Source organism: Hemiscyllium ocellatum, unplaced genomic scaffold, assembly GCF_020745735.1.
Source record: "Hemiscyllium ocellatum isolate sHemOce1 unplaced genomic scaffold, sHemOce1.pat.X.cur. scaffold_115_pat_ctg1, whole genome shotgun sequence".
NCBI classification, from domain to species: domain Eukaryota; kingdom Metazoa; phylum Chordata; class Chondrichthyes; order Orectolobiformes; family Hemiscylliidae; genus Hemiscyllium; species Hemiscyllium ocellatum.
Genome location: NW_026867690.1, coordinates 1,875,088 through 1,898,712, shown reverse-complemented (window position 1 = coordinate 1,898,712; position 23,625 = coordinate 1,875,088). Strand labels below are relative to the sequence as shown.

Sequence of the window (23,625 nt, the reverse complement as noted above, 5' to 3'; positions counted from 1 at the left end):
TCTCTGGAATGCCTCAAGCCTACCAGTTCCCTTTCATCAACTTCGCTTGTTACATTGTCAGGGGTATCCAGATAAACTTAGCATGATTTTTTTAATAGATTCCCTTTCATAAAACCATACTGACTCTGCGTGAAGGATTTCTAAATGTTCTGCAACTCCCTGCTTAATACCACACTCTCGCAGATTCCAGGCAATAATGGTAAAGCTAAATGGTTCCTGCTTTCAGTCTCGCTCCTTTCTTGAAGACAGGCGCCACATTGGAGGCTCTCCAGATTCGCAGGAACACTCCTGTAATCCAGAGAGTTATGGGATACTTTACGCAGTGGCACAAGTCACTCTGTAACCACTTCCTTTAAAACCAGCTATGAATTTCTGCTGACCTGTGCCCCCCTTACACTTCTCTATTTGTTTAAGAAAAACCTTGTTCCTTTTGTTAGAACTTCTTTACTAATACAATTTTGTTTATAGCATTCAAATATTTACAGTGCCTCACCTTGTGAGGACCAATGTAAAATATTGGTGTAAATTACCTGCAAATTCCCCCTGGGCAATTCCCCCGTTATGCCCTCCAAATATCCTCAATATACTTTCCTGACTTCATTTCCACAAAAAGTCACGCACTCATCCTGATTTTCTTTTGTTATCAACACAGACTGTGTTGTTATCAACACAGCATGTTATCATGCTGCTTGTTTTTTATATTTCTTGACAATTTACTTACATCGTATCTTTTATTTCTTTTCCCTCACTTTCTAGTTTCATGCAGCCAGATCACCCACACACAGACCCTTTGATCCAACGTGTCCATTCTGACCAGGTTTTCCAAACTAAAATAATTCCACCGCTTGCACTTGGCCCAAATGTCTCTGTATGTTTCCCATTAATATGTTTGTCTAACAGTCTTTTCAAAATTGTAGCTGTATCTACCACTTTTCCTCTGGCAGCTCATTCCATGCACATGTCACCCCCTACATGAAAAAGTTGCTTCTTCGTCCCTTTTACGTCTTCCTCTTTCACCATAAAGCTATGTACTCCATGTTTGAATTTCACTATCCTGTCGAAAAGACATTGGCTATGCAATCTATCCATGTCTCTCATGATTTTATACACTTCTATAATTTCACTCCTCAACCTCCGACACTCCATCTGATATTAACTTCAAGACCAAGCGTTTAAAAATAATCACTGCAAATTTGAAAAAAATATTAAAAGCGAATGGTTAACAACACTCAGCCCCAAACTTCATACTGTGATTTGTTTTCTCCATATTACATTACTAAGGCAGCATGAAACTCTTACTAGCACCAATAAGAAGTCAAACACCTGAATTTCTTTGTCTGAAGGGGGCGAAGATCTCTACAGTGAAAACGTATCTCTGCCCAAATCTATGTAATGCCGCATAGACGACATTCTTCCTCCTGGTCTCCCTATTTGGTTGTGCCTTCTATAGCTTGCACTCAGGATAGAGAACCTTTTTCTCCAAATCACATCTTAATTTAAACCCATTTTATATCATCTTCTCCTTCACCACTGATAAAAGCGCGATTTATCTTTTGCCACACCGTCTTTACACTGTCATCCATCCCCCACCTCTGACAAGGTAACAAAAAGCCCATTTTCCAATCATTTGCAATTCTGAACAAGTGTCACTCTGGATTTGAAACGCTAACTCTGTTTTTATGTCTCTCTAAATGGTGCCAGACCTGCTGAGTTTCTCCAGAATAGGCACAGCACAAATTTTCTATGAAACAAACAACTATGGATACTGGAAGTGAAAATACAAAAAACGCTGTAGTATCTAGGAGCTTTGTAGAAGGGACACTTAACCTAAATATTAACTCTGCATTCACTCCAGAATATGTGGCAGACCTGCATGTTTGTTCAGCAATTTCTATTTTTGAACAAGTTCCAAAATTTTTTGGCAAAGCAGCTCATACACCCTGTTCAGCATGGACTTCCATACACCAGCAAGTGAACAATAACACAAGGTGCACAAATTCCTTGGTTCCATATGTTTGGCATCACTGATACTATAGAGCTCGTAATCATGGTCAGGGAGAGAAACAGAGGGAAACACATTCACTTCAAACACAGAAGATGGCATTGTCGGAAAGATAAATATTCAGATAAATATGCTAAAGTGTTTGAGTAATCTAACAAATTGGAGGCATGACACCCGGGAGAAACCCTCAGCCGAAGGAGGATATATAAATGGAAGTGTTACCACATCAGAAACCAGGTTAGGTCACTGTGTACAGGGCTGATGGGTGAATGGATCTCGATGTGAACTGCAGGACGCTCAGGAGAATGGAATCGAAGATATTCCAGTTCGAACTGGTCCTATTATGTGATGTTGTGGACAACAGCAGCAGCATGACTTGGAGATGTATCTGCGATAAATTCATTGAGTGATGACGCCGTCTTGATGGTCAAAGTAGTATACTTCAGCCCTCCATCCTTTATCTTACCATTTTTTGAAATGTTGATTATTGCATTGACCAGACTTGTGCTCATTTTTTAAAGTTGTTTCCTAAACTGGCGTTTGCTAAAGATCGAATATCATCCACAGTCTGAGGTCAACAACAGAAAATATCCAAAGATACTCTCGACCAACAGAGTTCCCTGTCCAAAAATCTTCAGTGAACTGTGAATGTCCACTCCAAGATCTCTTTGTTCCTGTTTATTCTGTTCACACTCAGAATCCTCACTGTTATTTTTTCAACTCCCCACATTGGTTACCACTTATTGGTCTGGATTCAATTCCATTCGCCGGTTTTATTTACCTCCTGATTGATACATCTCTGCAGGCCCTGACAGTATTCATCACAGTCAAAAACACGGCCAATTGTTGCATCCTCTGCAAACTTCTAAATGATGACTCCTACAACTAAGTCTGAATCGTTGATCTACATCAGGAATCAGTGGAACTCCACTGGAAACAGGGAGTCCAGCAATGAACCAAACATGGTTCATTGCTGGATGTGATGAACACCTGCAATAACAGCACAATCGGACCCCTGAGGTCATGTGTAAACTTGCTGGTGACTCTGCCATTTGGCCTCCTGAGTGATCCCTTCTCTCATTAATGGGAGTGGTGAATGACCTGTCCACATTGTGCCTGGGCATGTATGTTTACACTTCAGTGGGTAATTGAATCCTTTCCTGAAGTCCCCTATGGGCCTGACTTTTTGGTGGTGTGTGTATCCATGTGTCTATTTAGCTTGATAATCAGTTGAATTTGAGTCCACGCAGAGATGACTCCCAATTTTTCCCGTCATCCATGTACTTTTTAAATCTTCTTTATTCTCCCACGGAGTGTGGCCACCATGGTCTGAACATTATTTGTTGTTCATTCCTAATTCTCCTTGAACTGAGTCAGAGGGATTCCATGGGTGAAACGCACTGTTGTGAGTCTGGAGTCGTATGTTGGCAGGTTTCATTAAGGACGGCAAATTCGCCTTTCAAATGGGCAAGAATGAATGGTTTTCAGCAAATTAAAACATTTTGCCTCTGTTTCTCCGATAGGGGTTAATATTCCAGATTTTATTCATCGATTTAAATCCCAGCAGCTGCCATGTTCCAGTGTCCAAGGGTTCTGAGCCAAGTATATCGCCACTACATTTGCATTTCACACGAAGATTGATGAGTAGCAGAAAGCATAGGGATCAGTCAAAGAATGAAGAAGAATATAGATAGACAGGAAAGTTGAGCGGAGAAGTGGCAGATGGAGTTCAATCGAGGCCAGTGTGAAGTGATGCATTTTGGGAAGCCTAATTCTAGAACCAACTACATTGTAAACGGAACAGCCTTGGAGAAACTTAATGAGCAGAGAGATCAGGGAGTGCAGGTCCTTTGAACAATGACGATGACAGCACAGGTGCATAGAGTGGTCAAGAAAGAATATGGCATGCTTGTCGTCATTGGAACGGGCTTTGAGTGTAAGAGCTGGCAGATCATGCTAAAATTGTGCAAGATTTTGGTTCGGCCGCGTTTAGAATATTGTGCACAGTTCTGGTCGTCAAGTTACCCAAAGGAAGTGGTCCTTAAGGAGAGGATGCAGAGAAGGCTTGCGTGGGTGTTGCTGGTATGGAAGATGCTTGCTGTGAAGAGAGGTTAAGAAGTTTATGATTGTTTTCAGTCGTAGAAACGAGATTGAGGGGTCCTAATTGAGGTCTACAAAATCTTGAAGGGTACAGACCGGGGTATAGAGATACGATTTTCCCCAGGTGAGGGATTCAATAATGAGAGGTCATACATTCAAGTTGAGAGGTGAAACCTTTAAGGAGGATAGATGTAGAAAGTGTTTTGCACAGAGGGTGGTAGGTGCGTGGAACGCGTTGCCAGCAGAGGTCGTAGAGGTAGACACGGTCGTTCCATTCAAGGTGCGCCTTGATAGATGCGTGAGTAAATGGGGAGCAGATGGAAACAGATACTGAGGAATTGGGTGATAGGTTTAGACAGTTGCTTTGCTTCTGCCCAGGCTTGGAGGTCCAAAGGTCCTGTTCCCGGGCTATAAATGTTCTGTGTTCTTTGTTCTTCTTTGTTAAATACATTGCAATCTCAATGTTACGTTGCTCCATCTCAGAGAATGACATTGGTAATTCCAATCATCTCAGAGGGAGTGAGAATATGACATGTGGCTGTGTTGGAATGAAACTGATGTACGCTGGATTGGAGTGTTTACTGGGAGGCAAGAGGCCAATGTGGAGACGATGTGATCAAAAACAGCTCTTCGAGTAAAAGTAACAAAACGGCGCATTGTTAAGGAAAATTTCAGAGAATGCTTCCAATTCATCGATCTCTCATGACCTCCAGCATGCTTCCGCTGAGTCAATCTGCAATGCGCGTTAATGCTGCTGTTGTATCTTAATAATCTAATAACCGGAGACAAACATGCCCTTCCGCCCCGCCTTTGACCAGGAGAACTCCCAGCCTCGGAATTTCATGTGCTGCTGTACCATCATAGAACTACCATGTGCTCACCGATTGGATCAGTGATGCGACAGAGTAGCTTCACGTGCTCATTTCCATCCCAATTTCCAGTTTGATCTTTGCAACTGCATCATTGATTCTAGGTGGAGGAACTGGGATTATGTGATCCACTGTAGAAATGGGTACTTCCTTGTGTGGGGAAGCTCGTGTGGCAACAAATGTGAAACCTCATTACTGTTGAAACATACATTTCAACAATATCCTGCAGTATCCCTTGAGAATTTGATGTTTTGTAAAAATCTATCACCCTCAGTCTTCAACATGCAGTATTCGATGGAACTTCCTCAGCCTCTTGAAACATCCAATTTGAATATGCAGCCAATTCTGACTTCCCACGTGTCTATTATTGCGCGCCAAATACTCCTGTTGTGTCTCTGCATTCTTCCTAACATACCCTCTGTCACTGTAGATACTGCTCTTTTCAAACACGTATCTCTGCATGTTCCAGGAATGCTATAATGTTCAGTGTTGTGCGTTGTGGCCTCAATAACCTCGATTGAATCCGAGTTACGGCATGTAACATTCTCCCCTTTTTAACTCCTTGTGGTACATGCCAAAGAAACACAGAAATGAATTAATTGACTTTACATGAAACGTTCTCTGATATTATGATTTTTTTCATCAAACCCCTCCCTCACACATCTCTGTGAGATGAATATCAGAATTCAGACTCACCCATTCTTGGAGACTTCTCTCCCTCCCACAATCACTGACCTCGTTTAAGTTCCCCGTCCCATTTCCATTACAATCATTTTCAAATTGAACCCTGTTCAGTCTGTGCTGCTGCGTTCACTGTGCTGGGTGAACGTGCCACAATCATACCAGTGCGACCTTCAGACCAGTCAAGCCTTTTCGGGACTGTGGTTTTGAGATCAATGGTCAATTAGCAGGTTTTAATGACATGGATCAAATATTGTTGGAACTTCAGGCTCAGGAAAAGACCACAGGATTACCCCTCTGTTTTGCTGCAGTTCTGGACACGGAGACTTGCATGAATTTCTGACATTCTGAGTCTTACTTTGCATTCTTCCTACTTTACAATTTAAACTGGAATTGAATTTATTCTTGCATCACATTCTTACATCTTCAGTATTCATGGAAACCATGCAACGTGTTCATGGATGCATGAAGGGTGAAGATTATTGATAAATGCAGTATATTTCATGTTACCAGTATGAACTTTCAGAAGGAAGTTGTGAAGTTTTATTGATTTGAATTGAATCCGATCGAAGGAAAGGCCTGGCGACAGCGGCAAAGTAACATTGTCTGTAAACAACGCAGGAACCAACAGAAACCCATTTTTCAATGAAGTCTATTTTGCATATTTTTATGTGTCGCTTTCCTGAACCTGATGCTTCAATAATCACAGGTGCATGTCTGTATCACCTCGTCTGCGTTTGTTTTAATTTCAGAACCACAGCAAAAGTGGAGCAGTTGAGTTAAAGTTCCTAAGGTATGAGTCGGACATTTGACCAGCTTGCTGTCTGCGGCTTCAGTCACGCAATTGTTTCGCGCCTGCTACTTAAAGGTGCGTAAAATGCCACGTTTGTAAGTTCAATGCTTATCTAAAGATGCTGTTACTGACATTGAAAAGGGACTATTAGCGCATCATACTAAAGCGCAGTTGAAATCAATGTTGAGTAAAGCAACATTTATTTGGAAACTCCAGTTTCATATTTGTGTCAATTATTATCTGAAAAGCTGCAAATATTCCCCAGGATAGGGAAACAATGGTGAAATTTTAGCTTAATTACCTTTCTCAAATCGCTCAGCCTGCACTGGATTACATTCTGGGAAAGTCTGTTTAACTCATTTCATATCATTCAATTTCCTGCAAACACGCACAGCTCATTATCCAATCGAAAGTATTCGATTTATCTCTTTGGGGAGTTTGAATGTTGTCCGTAAATCTGGCAAAGGCATAACAAGTGTTTTGCTATTGGGCGGAGCAGAGGGTGCAAACTGGGATAAGATCGAGTCTTCTCACAGGATGTTTCAAGCGGAGATCAGTGAGTATTAAATGTGCTCTCTCTCCTTTCGAGTGATTGTGACCAATGTTTAAGGCAACAGATGGCAATGATAATGATGTTTTATATCTTCAGGCCAAATCTTACTCTCTAGAGGCACCATATTATTACAGATCAGGTGAGCGGGGTAAATAATGATCCTTATGCAAACCTGAGACAGTGAGAGAATTAAACTCATGCTGTTGGTCTCACTTTCCTCATGACTAGTTAGTCAGCGGACTGAGCTAACCGACTTCCATTCAATGTAGAGTGAAACCAAACAGTTCAGTGTATTTGCAATATATAATATTTTATGTAGAATGAGCTGCAACACCCATCAACGCCATAAACTCTTCTTATACTTAACATTTTCAAATGCAGGTATTATGCAATTTCTTTCCGATGAATGTTATCCACTTCGAGAGTATGTCCCTTTTGCCTCGCCATGCAGGTAGCTCTGAATCTCTGTCGCTGTTAAATTCACTCCCTGTGTGTCTGCACACGACTTTTGAAATATAATGGAATCAGCTCCTAAAATGTTGTTATTTCTGAAAATTCAACTCCGATTTGAATAATTCTCAGATTTAAAAAAAATCTGCTCCAAACTTCTTCATCATTCCCCGTTGGGTTTGAAGCTCCACTCGCCTAAACGAAGGGATTTCCCTCAGATTTACTCTTATCAACGTCACATCAGCTGGATAACCTCCCTTCAGATACAACTACGTCTTTCCTGATTTCTCCCGCAAGATTCTTTATCTATGCCACCTTCCCATTAAATCTGCTCTTTCCTTTTCTAGTGGCTTTATCTCAAAGGAATCGTCATGTCTGCCTTTTTATCGAATTTGTATCTAGTGAATTCTGACCGTTTCCTTCCTAACGTCTTTTTATTCCAGTAAACACCACCGTGTCTTTCACCACGCCTTTATATCCCAGTAAATTTCAACCTGAGAAAGAATGCTGGGTCCAATTCAACGCATGAAAACTCACCACTAAGCTATGCAATCTTATTACCGACACAGGAAAGGTGGAAGCAATTTCAATTAAAGCTGAATCGATTGGCTGCAGCAGCATCGGGTCAAATCCCAGTGACATACGTGACTGTTCTTGTATTTATTTCTTCTCTACGTGTGCTGAAGTAACACAGGGAGAGATCAATTACTGTTGTCAGACATACATGTAGTGGCGTATTAAATACTGAAGTTGTGAGATCCGAGCAGTTTTTATTAACATAGACGATTCACTGTTCGAATCTCAGGCTCAGGAATTTGACAGAGAGCGAATTTGAGCGAAAGTTGAGCCGGGGGGTTTGCCCCATGACGTAACACGAGCTTCTCCGGTTGCTTTGTTGTTCACCTCATTTGTATGTTTTGCATCATTGAGGATTTAGAAGTTGTCCCATCTATACAAAAGGCCCGTGCTTTTGCAACATTGTACAAAAGATGCAGTCCAATAACAGCTAATGCTGATTCAGTCTACTTATCCAGATATTGACCCATGGAAACAGCACTGTGCACGCTCCTCGAGTATGGAAAAACAACTTCCTCACAGATAATGTTACATTCCCGCTCTCATGGCTCTTTTCATTCCATCGGCTTCTGTTTTGCACGGAATCCTATTCAATAGATCTTCGAACTGTGTCATTTCTTTCCACGTGGTCAGATCTTGTGAACAGAATATCACAGTGGAGTTGTAAATGCTGGAACCAGTCGAGATTGTTCGCTCTCCCACATCCAATTTATCCCCAGGTTGTGTTAAGACGATGCTCTGAATCGCTTCTTTCTCTTCCCTATCACTCTGGGATGATGTGAGCTGTGAAATTAATGATCTGAACTGGAGGAAACGTGGAAAACCGTATACACACCAGCTGCGTGAGTGACGGGACTCGCTGCAGTAACATCCCATGCTGATTCAGACAGCATAAGCCTCCCCGTGACTTTGAGAAGCACGGACACTGTTCCGAATAATGGGGACAGCATCACTCTTTCCTCGCAGTTCTGCATTTTCTATCTGTCTCACATCGCATTATTTGGACAAGGGTTCCCAAAAGAAGATGATTTCTTGTGCATGCACGATCTACACTTTCTGCACATTTCCAGAATTTCCATACTTCCCACTCCCGCCAGACCCCTACCCCGCTCCACAAACCCGTATTTGATAGAGAGCTGAAAACCGCGTTCAAGCCTCTCTCCACCAACACTGCGTGACAATGGAAGATGAGTTCGTCCAGTTATCAATGAAGACAGCCCTGTTCCGGGAAAGCAGCTAGTGCAGCCTCCTGGGAGAAGCGAGTTAGAATGGAAAAGAGCTTTTATTAAAACTCTGTGCTTCTTTCACTCTGAATCAGCAGAAATAGCCTTAGTAAACCAAAATACTTACCTGATTCATTGTTACCACGTCTGGCGCCGTTCTGGCTCATTTGTCTCAGGAGTGATATTGCCTCAGACATGTGACATACGCATGAGAGCTCTCGGGTTCACCTTGCAGATGAGCCTTGGAATTTTGCACACTACTTCATTTTTGACTGAGAAGATATGATTTCGTTGAGATCGGGTTCAGATAAAGATTCCAAAGCTTGAAAACATACATAAGCAAGTTCAAGAACCGCTCCTTCTCGGCCGTTGCTGCTCTGAGAAATGAATTGTCTAACTTGAAATAATGCTGATCTTGCCAATGTGGATTTTGCTGACCGCATGTCCTTGAATTCCTGAGTCTGGTCAAATTTTATTTTTCTCACGCTATGATCTGCATGTCCTTGATTACTATGATTTGCCTTTACCTATCACAAACAACGCTTTCCACTGTACTTAGGTCCATGTGACAATTAGTCAATCAAAACAATCATTTCCCCATTGTGTGGAGCCAGCAGAGCGAAGGTGGGCTGCATGCCCTCAGTCTGCAGAGTGACACATTTTGTGATCCTGTTTGAAATTGCAATTAAAACAGCAGAATTGGGGAAGTTACAGAGTGGTTATATTGGCACAGCCGGGACACATCTGTGCCACAGTGTATCACATAATAACAGTGAAGATCTTTTGACGTCATTCTCGAAGGTACATGCGAAAAAAACCTGATGACTGCGTGAAACTGCTGTGGTCAGCGATAACAGAGTGGCCCAGAGGGATCGTGGTGGGTGCATAATTCAGACATTAATGGATGAAAAGCATCTTCTGCTCGATGACAATTCCAGCTTTCAGTGTGTGTCCTGCCACTGCCAGAGTTTCGCTATAACTGTGCTCCGTTCTTCCCATTACATGTGGATGAGTCTTCTGCGTCCTTACACTCAATGGTAACTGAAATAGATAAACCCGCCACATTTATACGTTTGAGGAAACACACGTTTGAAGTTATTGAAGATTTTTTTTGGAGTTCTCTGTCGGGCTGTTATGACCTGATTCGCAAAATCACTTGCCTGAGCTGGGAATGCACTGGCGAAGGTGAGAGAAATCAGTTGTGGCGTATACCATGCCCATGACGCCTTGCAGTTATTCCTCACCTGTGTCACACAGCAGGGTCCTCTGGTGAAGTGAACAGCCGTGAATGACATGTGGATCAGTATGTTGGAGACAGCATTTCGAGACAGATACTATTAGAACAAGCACCACTGATTATGAATAACCTCAGAGGGAAACAAGTGAGAAAGATTTGCCGGCCTGAACGGCTTCTGTCGGCACGTGAATTCCGTCACACGTCTCTGTAGTCCCTCTGCCTGTCTCTGTGACAGAGCGGCTGAGCGAGAAATAATGGCTCGTTTTTAATCCTCCCTTCCACTTTGGACTGCCTGCTGCCCCGCAGCTCCTGGCTGTGGGGCTGGTTCTCAGCGAGTGAGCGTTTCATTTGGAGTCGCATCATCTGGGACAGTTGGGACTCAGATGGTAACTGATGCCCGATTGCAGCAAAGAAGCTGAAGCCTCTGAAACAAAAGCCTTTGAGCGGGATTGTTCTCCGAAGATTGATTCTGATCATCAGATGGGCAGCACAAAAACGCACTTACTGGAATTTTACTGAGGGAAGAGTCCACAGCCCATTTCTCTCTTTCCCACCATCTCAGCATCTTTCTCTTTCTCAAATAAATGATATTTGGGGGAAGTTCGCGATCAAAATTGCTAAGTTCCAGCCGCGCTCTTCCACCTGGCTGTGCCCGTGAGAGGAAGCTTCAGAACATGTCCGCACTTACATCCCCTCATAATGCCTGCAAGTGGAGGGAAATGGCGGAATACTCTGCCAATAGAGACAGCTCAGTCCACAGGGATGGGATAAACAGCACTGTCCTGCGTGGGTACATTCTGCAGATCAGACACAGTGCACTTCATCATTAGGATCGTACCAGAGTGAGAGTGCTTGAGAAGGCCAATCAGTCACTCGTACCTGATGCCAACTCGGGAGTTGCAAAAGATTGGTGAAAGTGGAAACACTAGTGATTTGTTCACGTTTCCAGTGTTTCCGTGAAGCAGGAAGCAGAAGAAGATATATTATGAAGCGATTGAGATCTGAATACAGGAGCAGAAAATAAGTTGTACAGGCAGAGGAGAGCTTTGAAGTATTGAATTCTGGTTTATGGAATGATCATGCTTTCACGAGGCCACGCTGCTACAGAAGGAACGATGTCAGTGTCTCTCAACATTGTGATGTCACAGGCAAATGTCGCCATTACACTGCAGGAAATTCCTTTTTCTAATGTGAGGGCAGTCTATATGTAAAGTAGCTTATATATCAAATCCGTTCACATAAATAATTCCACTGCACCTCGTGTGTTGTATTGTCTCCTTTTCACTTTACCTGTCATTGTGCCTGCACAGAAGGAACTTTGCTCCTTCTGTGTGCCTTTTACAGTCTGGGTGATGTGGGGCAGTTGTATTGACCCATCTTCTGACAGAACTTTCCACTTCACTTCAGCCCGCCCTAACTTCGCTATCTGATCCCATTCCCGTTGTTTAGGTGTTAAACGCTCGTCTCAGATCCAGCCTGCCCTCACCCAAAATAAATGGAAAACTCAGTCACACTGTGATCACTGCAATCGAGGGATATCTTCACTCCAAGGTCATTGATAATTCCAAAGATAAAGTTAGGACTGCAGATGCTGGAGATCCGAGTTTGTAGGGTGATGCTGGAAAAGCACAGCAGATCAGGTAGCATCCGAGGAGCAGGAGGATTCAAGTTTCAAGCTTCAGCCCTCATCAGGAATAAGGCTTGTGAGTCGGGGCTGAGAGATAAATAGAAGTGGTGTGGGTTTGAGGGTAAGTAACTGGAAAGCAATAGATGGATGAATAGGAGGGAGAAGATAATAGGTCAGAAGTGACAGTGATGGAATGGGTCAAAACGGCGGTGGAGATTGAAGGCTTGGGCTTGGGGGAGCGGAAATGTGGAAACTGTTCGAATTCACATTTATCCCGTGTGCTGTTAGGGTCCCAAGCCGGAATGTGTGGCGTTACTCCTCCAGGCGTTGGGTTGTAACGATTTGGCATTGGAGAAGGTCCAGGTCCTGCATATCTTTGACGGTGTAGGAGAGGGAGTTGAACTGTTTAGCCATGGGATGGTGAAATTGGTGGGTACGTGTGTCCTAGAGATGTTCTCTGAAATGATCTGCAAGAAGGTGTCCAGTCTCCCTGATGAAGAGGAGATCACACTGGGTGCAAAGGATGCAGTAGATGACATTGATAGCTGTACAGGTGAAGTTCTAACGGATGTGGAATGATCCCTCCACGTCTTGGTGGGAGATGAGGGGAGTGCTGTGGGAGCTAGTTTCACCCTTCCTTTGGTGCCAGCGAAAGGTACCAGGAGAGGGTTGTGGGTTGGTTGGGGAGTTGTGGACCTGAAAACGGGATCGTGTAGGGAATGGTCTTTTTGGAGTGCTTGCAGGGCTGGGTAGCACAATATATCTCTGGTGATGGTATCTGTTCGGAGGTGGCATCAGTGGCAGAATATGATGCGTTTTATGCGGAGGTTGGTGGGTGGAAGGTGAGCACCAGGAGGTTCTGTCCTTGTTGAGTTGAGAGGCCTGGGGTTCAAGGGTGGTGGTGTGTGAATTGGCGGAGATGCACTGGAGGGCGTTGTTAACCACGTGGGAAGGCAATTTGTGATCGTAGAAAAAGGACACCAACTGGGTCTTTCTGAACTGTAATTGGTCATCCTGGGAACAGATGTGGCGGAGGCGGAGGAATTGTGAATAAGGAATATCGTTTTTACACGAGATAGGGTTGGAGCAGATGTAGTCTAGATACCTGTGGGAGTCGGCGGGCTTGCAGTCTATGTCTGTAATTAGTCAGTCGCCAGAGACGGTGATGGAGAGGTCCAGGAAGGCGATGGAATTTGCCAAGATGATCAGGATAAATTTGAGTTGTGTGTGGAAAGTATTGGTAAAATTGGTGAGTTATTGAACCTCCTCGTTGGAGCACGAAGTGGCGCCAATACATTCATTAATGAAGCAGAGGAAGAGGTGGAGGATGGTGTCTGTGTAACTGTGGAAGATGGACAGTTCTGCGTATCTGACAAACAGGCAGGTATAGCTAGGTCCTATGCGGCTGCCCATGACTACCCGTTTCGATGGAGTAAGTGGGAAGATTGGAAAGGGAAGTTGCTGATTGTGAGGACCAGGTGGATGAGGATGTCCGTGGAAGGGTTCTGGTTGGGATGGTGTGAAATTAAGAAATGGAATGCTTGCAGACTTCTGTCATGGCAGATTGGTTTGTACAGGGACTGGATGTCCATGGTGAACATGACGCTTTGGGGGCCAGGGAAACGAAATTCTTGGAGGAGGTAAAGTGCATAGGGGTGTCACGAATGTAAGTGGGCATTTCCTGGACTGGGGAGATAGGATTGTGTCGAGATAGGAAGAGATGATTCGGATGGGACAGGCGCAGGCTGAGACAAAAGGTCGACTGGGGAGTCAGGTTTGTGAATCTTAGGAAAGAGGTAGAATCGGGGAGTGCACGGTTCACTGACATTGAGGTTGGAGGTTGTGGTTGGCAGATGCCCAGAGGTGATGTGATTGTGGATGGTCTGGGAGATGATGGTTTGGTGATTGGAGGAGGGTTTGTGATCGGGGTCAGTCAGAGGAGGTGCCTGCGAGTTTGTATCTGGCTTCAGCTTTGTCTCTCAACCCGACTCACAAGCCTAATTTCTGATGAATGGCTGATACCTAAATCGCTCATTCTCCTGCTCCTCAAATGTTGCCTGACCTGCTGTGTTTTTCCAGTACAACACTCTCTACTCATTCATTTCACACTAGCAGGTCCATGCTGTCTATTTGATTCTCGAGAGCACTGTCCTCATGAACTGTGACAAAATCTGCCAATCTGAAACAAAAACAGAAATTGCTGTAAAATCAAAGGTGTGCAGGCACCATCTGTGCAGATGAATCACAGTTAACGTTTCACATCCACTGAGTCCATCTCTCCACAGATGCTGCAAGACGTCCTGAAATTTTCCAGCAACGTCTGTTTTTGTTTGATTTTCAATATCAGCATTTTTAAAAATGTTTTCTTATTTTATGCCAAAAGATTTGGCTAACGATTACGTTAAATGATTTAAATATGACTGCGATAGAACGGCCAGATTCCACCAGCCCGCTACTTTTATTTGGTTCACGTGACCAATGCCTTTCCACTTGTTCACCGCACCCTACAGATGCACTGCATATAAATTGACAAAATTGTGGCATTCTCTAGGATTGGTAATCAGGAGCGAGATTGATTGAAATTGTTGAAAATGTAAGATAAATTGAGAAAATACAGGATATTAAACGGGAAACTGAACGGGAAAGAGAGAACAGCGAATGACAACTTTTTGACAAAACTGAAATGTAATTCCTCAAGATTCAGAAAGTGCTTTCATCCACAAACATACCACAATGCGGAATGTAATTTTTGGGACAACCAATGCAAGCAGATTGCAAAATCTTTGTTTTAAAGTCTTACTGCAACTCTTTTGCTTTTAATGAACGCACACATGGGATTCGGTGCTGTTATGATCCCCTAAACTGGAGAAGGAAATCCTTGCCTTCGAGGATACGTGTGGAATGTTCACTGATTTATCCCAGTAATGGCAGGACTGTCCTCTGGAAGCATATGAGTAAAATTATTCAATGTTCCATGGAGTATCGAATGAGTGGTGAAGTGAATGTCTCCATTCGCAAATTAATCATTCAGTAGAATTCAATACAGGGACACATGTAATGATGAACACGTTGAACAAGAACATGGACATACAATGCACATTAACTATGACAATTACTCTGTGAAAACTGTTGATTTCAGATCCACGGTGGCCTTTGCTGATGGCATTTGCTGTCCAGAACCAGTCTGTACTGGAATGACTGGAGACACACTATCAAGTATTTGAACTTCAGTCGCCTTTAGAAATAGCTGAGACTCACTCAGGGCATGGGGAGTTAGAGATGCTGACCTCATAAACCTTTCGAACATTTCGTGGAAGAATAAAGGAAGTGATAGATAATTTTCGTCTCCATAGAGACGATGTTCACGAACTGGATAGATAATAATTTACCTTATTGGAGGTTATACAGAGAGGCGTCATATTTAAAAAGCAAAGAGTCCATAGTGTAACTGTGAAATCTGTAGGTCACCCTCAGTGGGAGCATTGTGTGTAATCCTTGTCCTCATGCTCCACCAAAAACATGTACAGAGGCACAGACTCTGTTTCCTGGATAGCAAGATATTAGAACGCCAATGACGTTGTTTACTGAGACATAAGGATATCAGAAAGAATACAAACGGGATGATAGAAAGAATGAAGGAGTTTATTCACAAGATTTGGAAATGCTGGTGCAGAAACACGCAAGTTTGAGGTAAACAAATGAGATTTTCACAAAATGTGAGGGTTGAATGACTAAATCGGGGAAACCCCTTCTTTCGTGTGAATCAATAACTTCAGTTAGGTCTTAAAAACCATGAGTGAATGTTTGGATGAGAGTTTCTTCCACTCAATAGAGTTAGTCAAATCGCGAACGACTTTCCAGAAATAAAGTGTAGAATCTGATTTCACAGTGTTTTAAAAGATACCTGAAAAAACATACAAGGAGAAAGTCTTACATTGAGAGAAATTCAGTGTGGTTGCGTAAAAATTTCGAATTTGGTTGAGTTCAGACACAAAGACATTTCATGAACACGTACAACTGAATAAGATTGAGTATAAAAAGTTCATGGATTGATAAGGTGTGGCGTATTATTCAAGGTGAAACTCTGTAAATGGAGCTGATGTCCTAAAATAACTGCAGACAGAAGTTATAACCTAATGATAGGAATTGAATCGTCACTTGGACTTTAAAGATTTGACCACATTCACATGATGTTACGTATATTTCCTACATTCTTAACTCAACCTAAGAAATGCACCAAGAAGATTCTGTCCTTTTGTGTTGTTAACCCGCTGTACTTCTCTGCAGCACGCTATTGAAGATAAAATCTGCTCAAACCAACATTCAATTCAATACGAAATTCGAACGGTCCTATGTGTGTTTTTTCTTTTGATTATTGCAATAACCTTTGTGAGTTTGTAACAAACTGCATAACATGAAACCAGTTCAGCATCTATTTTCCCGGAATTTAACGCAGTGCACATGCCAAACGTTATTCATCTGCTGAAAAATCAACTTTGCCTCTCTCTCCACACCTGTCTCTTCACGTTTTAAATACTTGTTTGTTGATCAAGGAGTCATTATCCAGAAAAGGGACGTTTGCCAATCCACAAACACGGGTATTTTCCCATAAACTTGGCTTTGCTCAATATCACCTTCCATCCGTACCCCTCAAGACAATGAATAATTGAAGCTGCTCCATGTGAGGCTCAAATTTAAAACTTCGGAGGGCACAGCCCATTATACTGGCACAGAGATACTGTGCACTGCCCACCTGCAGCACAGGAGCAACACATTAATGCTTACCTCCACATTCCTGGTTGTACCTTAACGTTTGGGAAACTGAGTTTCTCTGATTCCATGGCTAGTAACGATCATCTTCACCAGTGGTTCTGTACCTGAGTGAGGAAAGTGGTGAGCTGCTCATTGCAAAGATGGGTAGTTTGTTGAAATATACAATGTCAACATTTGCCTTCACTAACCAATGTACATTTTATTTTGTTTTTTATCTGTAAAAATCTTAAAAATTTCATCTTTAACAGACTCAATGACAGGTCTCCATTGTGACTCTGGCATCAAATTCCAATTTGTAAACCCCCTCTGAATTCTTCCACCACAGTCCGTTGTTTGGGAAGTGTTCCTCTTGTGGGAATGCACTTCCCCGTGTGTCAACTGCTGCTCCCAGCATTCTCTCTGGTACTGCACTCATTTTCCTTCTGACACTTGCTCACTGTGTTGCTGTGATCATACAGTGACTTGTTGTAGCATGGCCCAGGAAAATGACACAGATCAAGGTTTTTGCATTGTTGAATTCAATTGTCAGTTTAACCTCATTTAGGATTTTGAAGTTGTCTGTTCTGTACACAGGTGCGTGTCAAAAATATCTGAGCAGAAGAAAGGTGTTCCGAATAATGACATTGAGCACTATGCACTCTCCTCCAGTCCGGAAAACAATTCCTTACAGGCAATTTAATCGACAATAGACAATAGGTGCAGGAGTAGGCCATTCTACCCTTCCAGCCAGCACTACCATTCATTATGATTATGGATGATCATTCTCAATTAGTATCCTGTTCCTGCCTTATCCGCACAACACTTGATTACACTACCCTTATGAGCTCTATCCAACTCTTTCTTGAAAGAACACCTCCTGCTTTTTCAGGTTCTTCATTCCGTTGACTTCAAATATTCACAGATTTCAACAGACTTTGTTACATAGTCTTTTCTTCATTTTTGTTCAGATCACTGTGAGCAGAGTGTCACAGTGGGAATGCCGTTGCCCCACAACCCAGAGAGACCATAGTCTTGGGACCGTACTGTGCTATTTAGCATTTCACTGGACCAGGGAAAATATCTACTGTTCAGCATAATTTACGCAATTCACTTATTCATAAGTTCATACACATGCCAGCATATGTGACGAGGTGGCCGAGAGGTTAAGGTGATGGACTACTAATCCATTGCGCTCTGCGCGCGTGGGTTAGAATTCCACTCTCGTCGCTGTTTTCAATGTTGCTATTTTTGTATGTTGACACCTGTCTTATTGAAATTGGAACTCCAATGGTCAATTTATATGCATCGACGCTATCATAAAATCTCAAAGAATAATTTGAGTCAGTTGCCTAAACTGCATTGAAACGTAGATCACATCGGGATAATGAAAAGCAACGCGATTTTCTTTTTCAAGTCGAGCAGCTGGGACCTTTATCGTATGAAAGAGATCCAGGAAAACCAAAATACAAGAGATGTGAAGGGCGTGTTTATGTAATGGGATTCTTAATGACTGTTTTGTCAAATGAAATCTGGAACAGGTTGAGTAGAAGTGATTCATCTTGGTGAGAAGAGCACAGAAAAACTGCACAAAATAATGGAAATATTTCAAAAGGGGCAGGGCGTGGGTGTTGGGGCACCGAGAACTGACTATAAATGCACAGTAGAGAATTGCAGATGTGGGTGCCATGCATAAGTACGGAAAGACTTACACATTGGTCTCTTCCTCGCCCGTTGCTCTCGCCATTGATGAAGGCTGGGAACAAGGCACAGATAAACACAAGATGTGGGAATCAAGCTCCAAAACGTTATGCACACACTGGATGCATCACATTGAACTATGAACAACTGGAGAAGTCAGCATGTTGACTGTAGGGACTGAACCTAAACTGTGGATCAATAATCGCAAATTCATGCAGAATTAGCACGAAAAATGATTTAATGTGCCTTTATAGCATGTCATTAATAGACGTTTCTTTCTAATACCCGTGTGGTTGAAAGAAGAGGACACCACATGTCAAGATGGATGACAACGTAGTTCACCCATGAATGCCCTCTGACTCAGTTCACGGTGAATTAAGAATGAATAACAGATCCTCTTCAGACCAATGATTACAATCCCTGGAGAATAAGGAAGAATAAAAATACATGGATAATGCGGAAAATGGGAATCGTGCCTTTGTGGACTCGAATTCAATTGATTATCAAACTAAACAGACACAAGAATACCCGCAGTACCAAGCAGTCAGGGCCATGGGGTGTCTGCAGGAAGGGATTCAATTACCTGCTCATGTTAAAACTCACTTGCTCAGTCACAATACACACAGGTCATTCACCACTCTCATACGTGAGAAGTGATCACTCTGGAGACCAACTGACGGAGTCACTAGCAAGTTTACAAATGACAGCAGGAATTAAATTCTACTGTTATTGCAGCTGTTAATCCCAACCAGCAATGAACCCTGTTTTTGGATGGTGTTTCCAGTGGAGTTCCACAGTTTTCTGATGTAGACCAAATATTTAGACTTAGTTATAGGAGCCATGGTTCAGAGGTTTGCTGACGATGCAACAATTGGTCGCGTAGTTGACTATTATGAAGAATGTCAGAGAATGCAGGGATGCATCAATCAGGTGGAAAGGAAAAAAGTCGAACAGAATTGAATCCAGACCAATGAGTGTTAAAGAAATTTGGGAGAAGAAACAATAACAGTGAGTATCCTATGTGGTGTAGACAGACAAAGAGATCTTGGAATGGACATTCATGATCACTGAAGATCAATGGACAGGGGAATCAGTTGTACTGAAGTGCGTACTGTAGATGCTGGAGATCAGAGTCAAGATTAGAGTGGTGCTGAAGAAGCACAGCAGGTCAGGCAGCATCCGAGTTGCAGAAAGAAATGACGTTTTGGGCAAAAGCCTTCATCAGGAATAAGGCTGGGAGCCTCGAGGTTGGAGAGATAAATGGGAGGGCTGGGGTTTGGGAGAATTTGGCTGACAGTGCAATAGGTGGATGGAGGAGGGGATAAGAGTGTTAGGTCGGAGAAGAGGGTGGAGCGGATAGGTGGGAATGAAAATAGACAGGTGAGACAGGTCAGCAGGACGGTGCCAAGCTGGAAGGTTGGAACTAAGGAAAGGTGAGGAGAGGAAATGAGGAAACTGGAGAAATCCACATTGATGCAATGGGGTTGAAGTGTCATAAGGCAGAAGATGAGACATTCTTCCACCAGGCGTCGGGTGGTGAGGGAGTGGTGGTGGAGGATGCCCAGGACCTGCATGTCCTCGGGAGAGTGGCGGGGGAGTTGAAATGTTCAGTCACGGGCATTGGGGTTGATTGTTGCCGGTGTCCTGGAGATGTTCTCTGAAGCGCTCTGTGAGAAGGTGTCTGGCGGCCCCACTCTAGAGGAAACTGCATCGATAACAACGAATGCAATAAATGACATGTGTGGAAGTGCAGGTGAAATTTTGATGGATGTGGAAGGCTTCTTTGGGGCATTTGGCGGAGGTGGAGGGTGCGTGGGCTCAGGGTTTGCAATTCTTGTGGTGACAGAGGAAGGTGTTGGGAGGGAGGTTGGGTCATTAAAGGGCGTGGACTTGACTAGGTAGTCGTGGAGGGAACTGTCTTGTCGGAAAGTGGATGGGGTGAGGAGGGAAAAATATCTTTGGAGGTCAGTGTTACTGATTTCTTTTGCAAAGCCACTGACTCCCACAGCTATCTGGATTACACCACCTCCCAAACCACCTACTGCATAAATACTATCCTGTGTTCAGAACTCCTCCACCTCAACCGTATCTGCTCCCAGAAGACCAGTTCCAACCTAGAACACACCTGATGGCCTCCTTCTTTAAGGAGCGGAACGTCCCCTCCCATGTGTTTGAAGATGTTCTCTAACGCATCCCAGCCATGCCCTGCACCTCCATCCATGAACCCCACACCTCAAAACACGGCCAGGACAGAACAAGGACAGAGGAAGGGCCTCACCTTCCATTCCACCAACCTCCGCATAAATCAATTATCGCCCGATATTTTCACCACCTCTAAATTGACCCCACCAGCCGGGATATATTTCCCTTCCCCAAACCTATCCACTTTCCTCAAAGACCTTTCCAATGGACGACCATTTCCTCCCGGCACCTTTCTCTGCCACCGCAGGAATGCAAAACCTGAGTCCACATCTTGCCCCTCACCTCTGTCCAAGGCTCCAATGGAGACTTCCACATCCATCAAAAGTTCACCTGTACTTCCACACATATCACTCGTTACACCTGCTGCTCCAGATGCGGTCTCCTCTAAATTGGTAGAGCGATGTCTTCTAACAGAGCACTTCAGAGAACATCTGCAGAACACCTGCAAGAATCAATTCCACTGCCCCATGGTCAAACATTTCAACTCCCCCCCCTCTCCCCTGAGGACTCGCAGATCCTGGACCACCTCCATCGCCATTCCCTCACCACCTGACACCTGGTGGAAGAACGCCTCATCTTCTTCCTCGGGATCCTTCAACCCCATGGCATCAATGTGGACTTCATCATTTTCCTCAATTCCTCTCACCCATCTTACCCCAGTTCTAAACTTCTAGCTCAGCACCGTCCTCCTGACCTGTCCCACCTGTGTATCTTCATTCTTACCTATCCGCTCTACCCTCCTCTCTGACATATCACCTTCACCTACTCCTCTATCTACCTACTGCACTCTCAGCGACCTTCTCTCCCAGACCTAGGCCCTCCCATTTATCTCTCCACCCCTAGGCTCACAGTCTTGTTCCTGATGAAGGGCATCTGCCTGAAACATTGAATTTTCCTCAGATGCTGCTGGACCTGTTGGACATCTCCAGCACCACTTTCATCTTGAGGAGAATCAGTTGAATGAGATGTTTTTTGGATATTTTCGATGGTTGACCACAGGTTGAGGACGATAGTAGAATTTAGCACACACCAGTATAGCGAATAGCTGAAGGACTGAGCACAAGTCTGGTCACTGCGTTAATCAACATTTATTAAATTTTAAGATAAAAGATGGAGGTCTGAAGTATGCAACTTTGCCCATCAAGACTGCTTTACTATTCAATGAGTTTATCACTGATTTCTATCCAAGTCAGGGTGCTATGGGCCTTGGAGGGGAACTTTCAAATGGTAGTGTTTCGTTGCATCTTCCAACCTTGTCCTTCGAGTCAGTACTGTTGTTGAGCTTTGAAGGTTCTGTCAAAAATGCCCGGATGACTTACGCCAGTGCATTGTGTAGTTGGTGCATTCTCTGCAATTGTGCCTTAGCGGTGAAAGGACTAAATATTCAGGTATTAAGAGGTACACCAAGTGACTGCATTGTCGTGGATGGTGCCTAGTACCTTAAGTGTTATTGAAGTTACAACCATCTAGGCAAATAGAGAGAGTTATGTTCCACATCTCATTTGTGCCTTATAAACGATGTAGGATTCATGGAGCAATGAGTTAGAACGTAGAGCATAGAACAAGGAACAATACAGCACAGAACAGGCCCTTCGGCACACGATGTTGTGCCAAACAATTGTCTTAGCATAAGCATCTATCCATGTACCTATCCAATTGCCGCTTAACGGTCACCAGTAATGCTGACTTGGCCACTCTCACAGGCAGGGCATTCCATGCCCCCATCACTCTCTGGGTAAAGAAACTACCCCTGACATCTCCCCATACCTTCAACCCTTCACCTTAAATATATGTCCCCTTGTTACACTCTATTGTACCCGGGAAAAAAGTCTCTGACTGTCTACTCTATCTATTTCCCTGATCATCTTATAAACCTCTATCAAGTCATTCCTCATCCTTCGCCGTTCCAATGAGAAAAAGCCTAGCACTCTCACCTATCCTCGTACAACCTATTCTCCATTCCAGGCAACATATTGTTAAATCTCCTCTGCACCCTCTCTAAAGCTCCACATCTTTCCGAAAGTGAGGCGACGATAACTGCACACAGTACTCCAAGTGTGGCCTTACTAAGGTCCTGTACAGCTGCAGCATCACCTCACGACTCTTGAATTCAATCCCTCTGCTAATGAACGCTAATACACCATAGGCCTTCTTACAAACTCTATCCACTTGAGTGGCAACTTTCAAAAAGCTATGAACATAGACCCCAAGATCCCTCTGCTCCTCCACCTTACTAAGAACCCTACTGTTAACCCTGTATTCTGCATTCTTATTTGTCCTTCCAAAATGGACAACCTCACACTTGACAGGGTTGCACTCCATCTGCCTCTCCTCAGCCCAGCTCTGCATCATATCTAAGTCTCTTTGAAGCCGACAACAGCCCTACTCACTATCCACAACTCCACCATCTTCGTATCGTCTGCAAATTTATTGACCCACCCTTCGACTCCCTCTTCCAAGTCATTAATAAAAAATTACAAACAGCAGAGGACCCATAACTGAACCCTTCGGAACTCCACTTGTAACTGGGCCTCAGGCTGAATATTTACCATCTACCACCACTCTGACTTCGACTGGTTAGCCAGTTCTCTATCCAACTGGCCAAATTTCCACTCTCCTCGGCCTCCTGACTTTCCACAAGCCACCATAGGGAACCTTATTAAATGCCTTATTAAAATCCATGTACACTACATCCACTGCTCTACCCTCATCCACATGCTTGCTCACCTCCTCAAAAAATTCAATAAGTTGAGTTTATAATCAAAAACTGGCTATCAACGAACATGTTTTTTGGTGACAGAGTGTTTATGTGAGTAATAGAGTCATAGAGATGTACAGCATGGAAACATACCCTTCGGTCCC

At 43.5% G+C, this 23,625-nt stretch overlaps 1 non-coding gene across 1 annotated transcript; it reads left to right on the top strand.

Annotated features, from left to right (window-relative positions):
• The first annotated feature begins 18,008 nt into the window (after window positions 1–18,008).
• trnas-acu (transfer RNA serine (anticodon ACU)) lies at window positions 18,009–18,090 on the top strand. The gene has a single exon. It is a non-coding gene; the product is annotated as a tRNA-Ser (tRNA).
• The last annotated feature ends 5,535 nt before the right edge of the window (window positions 18,091–23,625 follow it).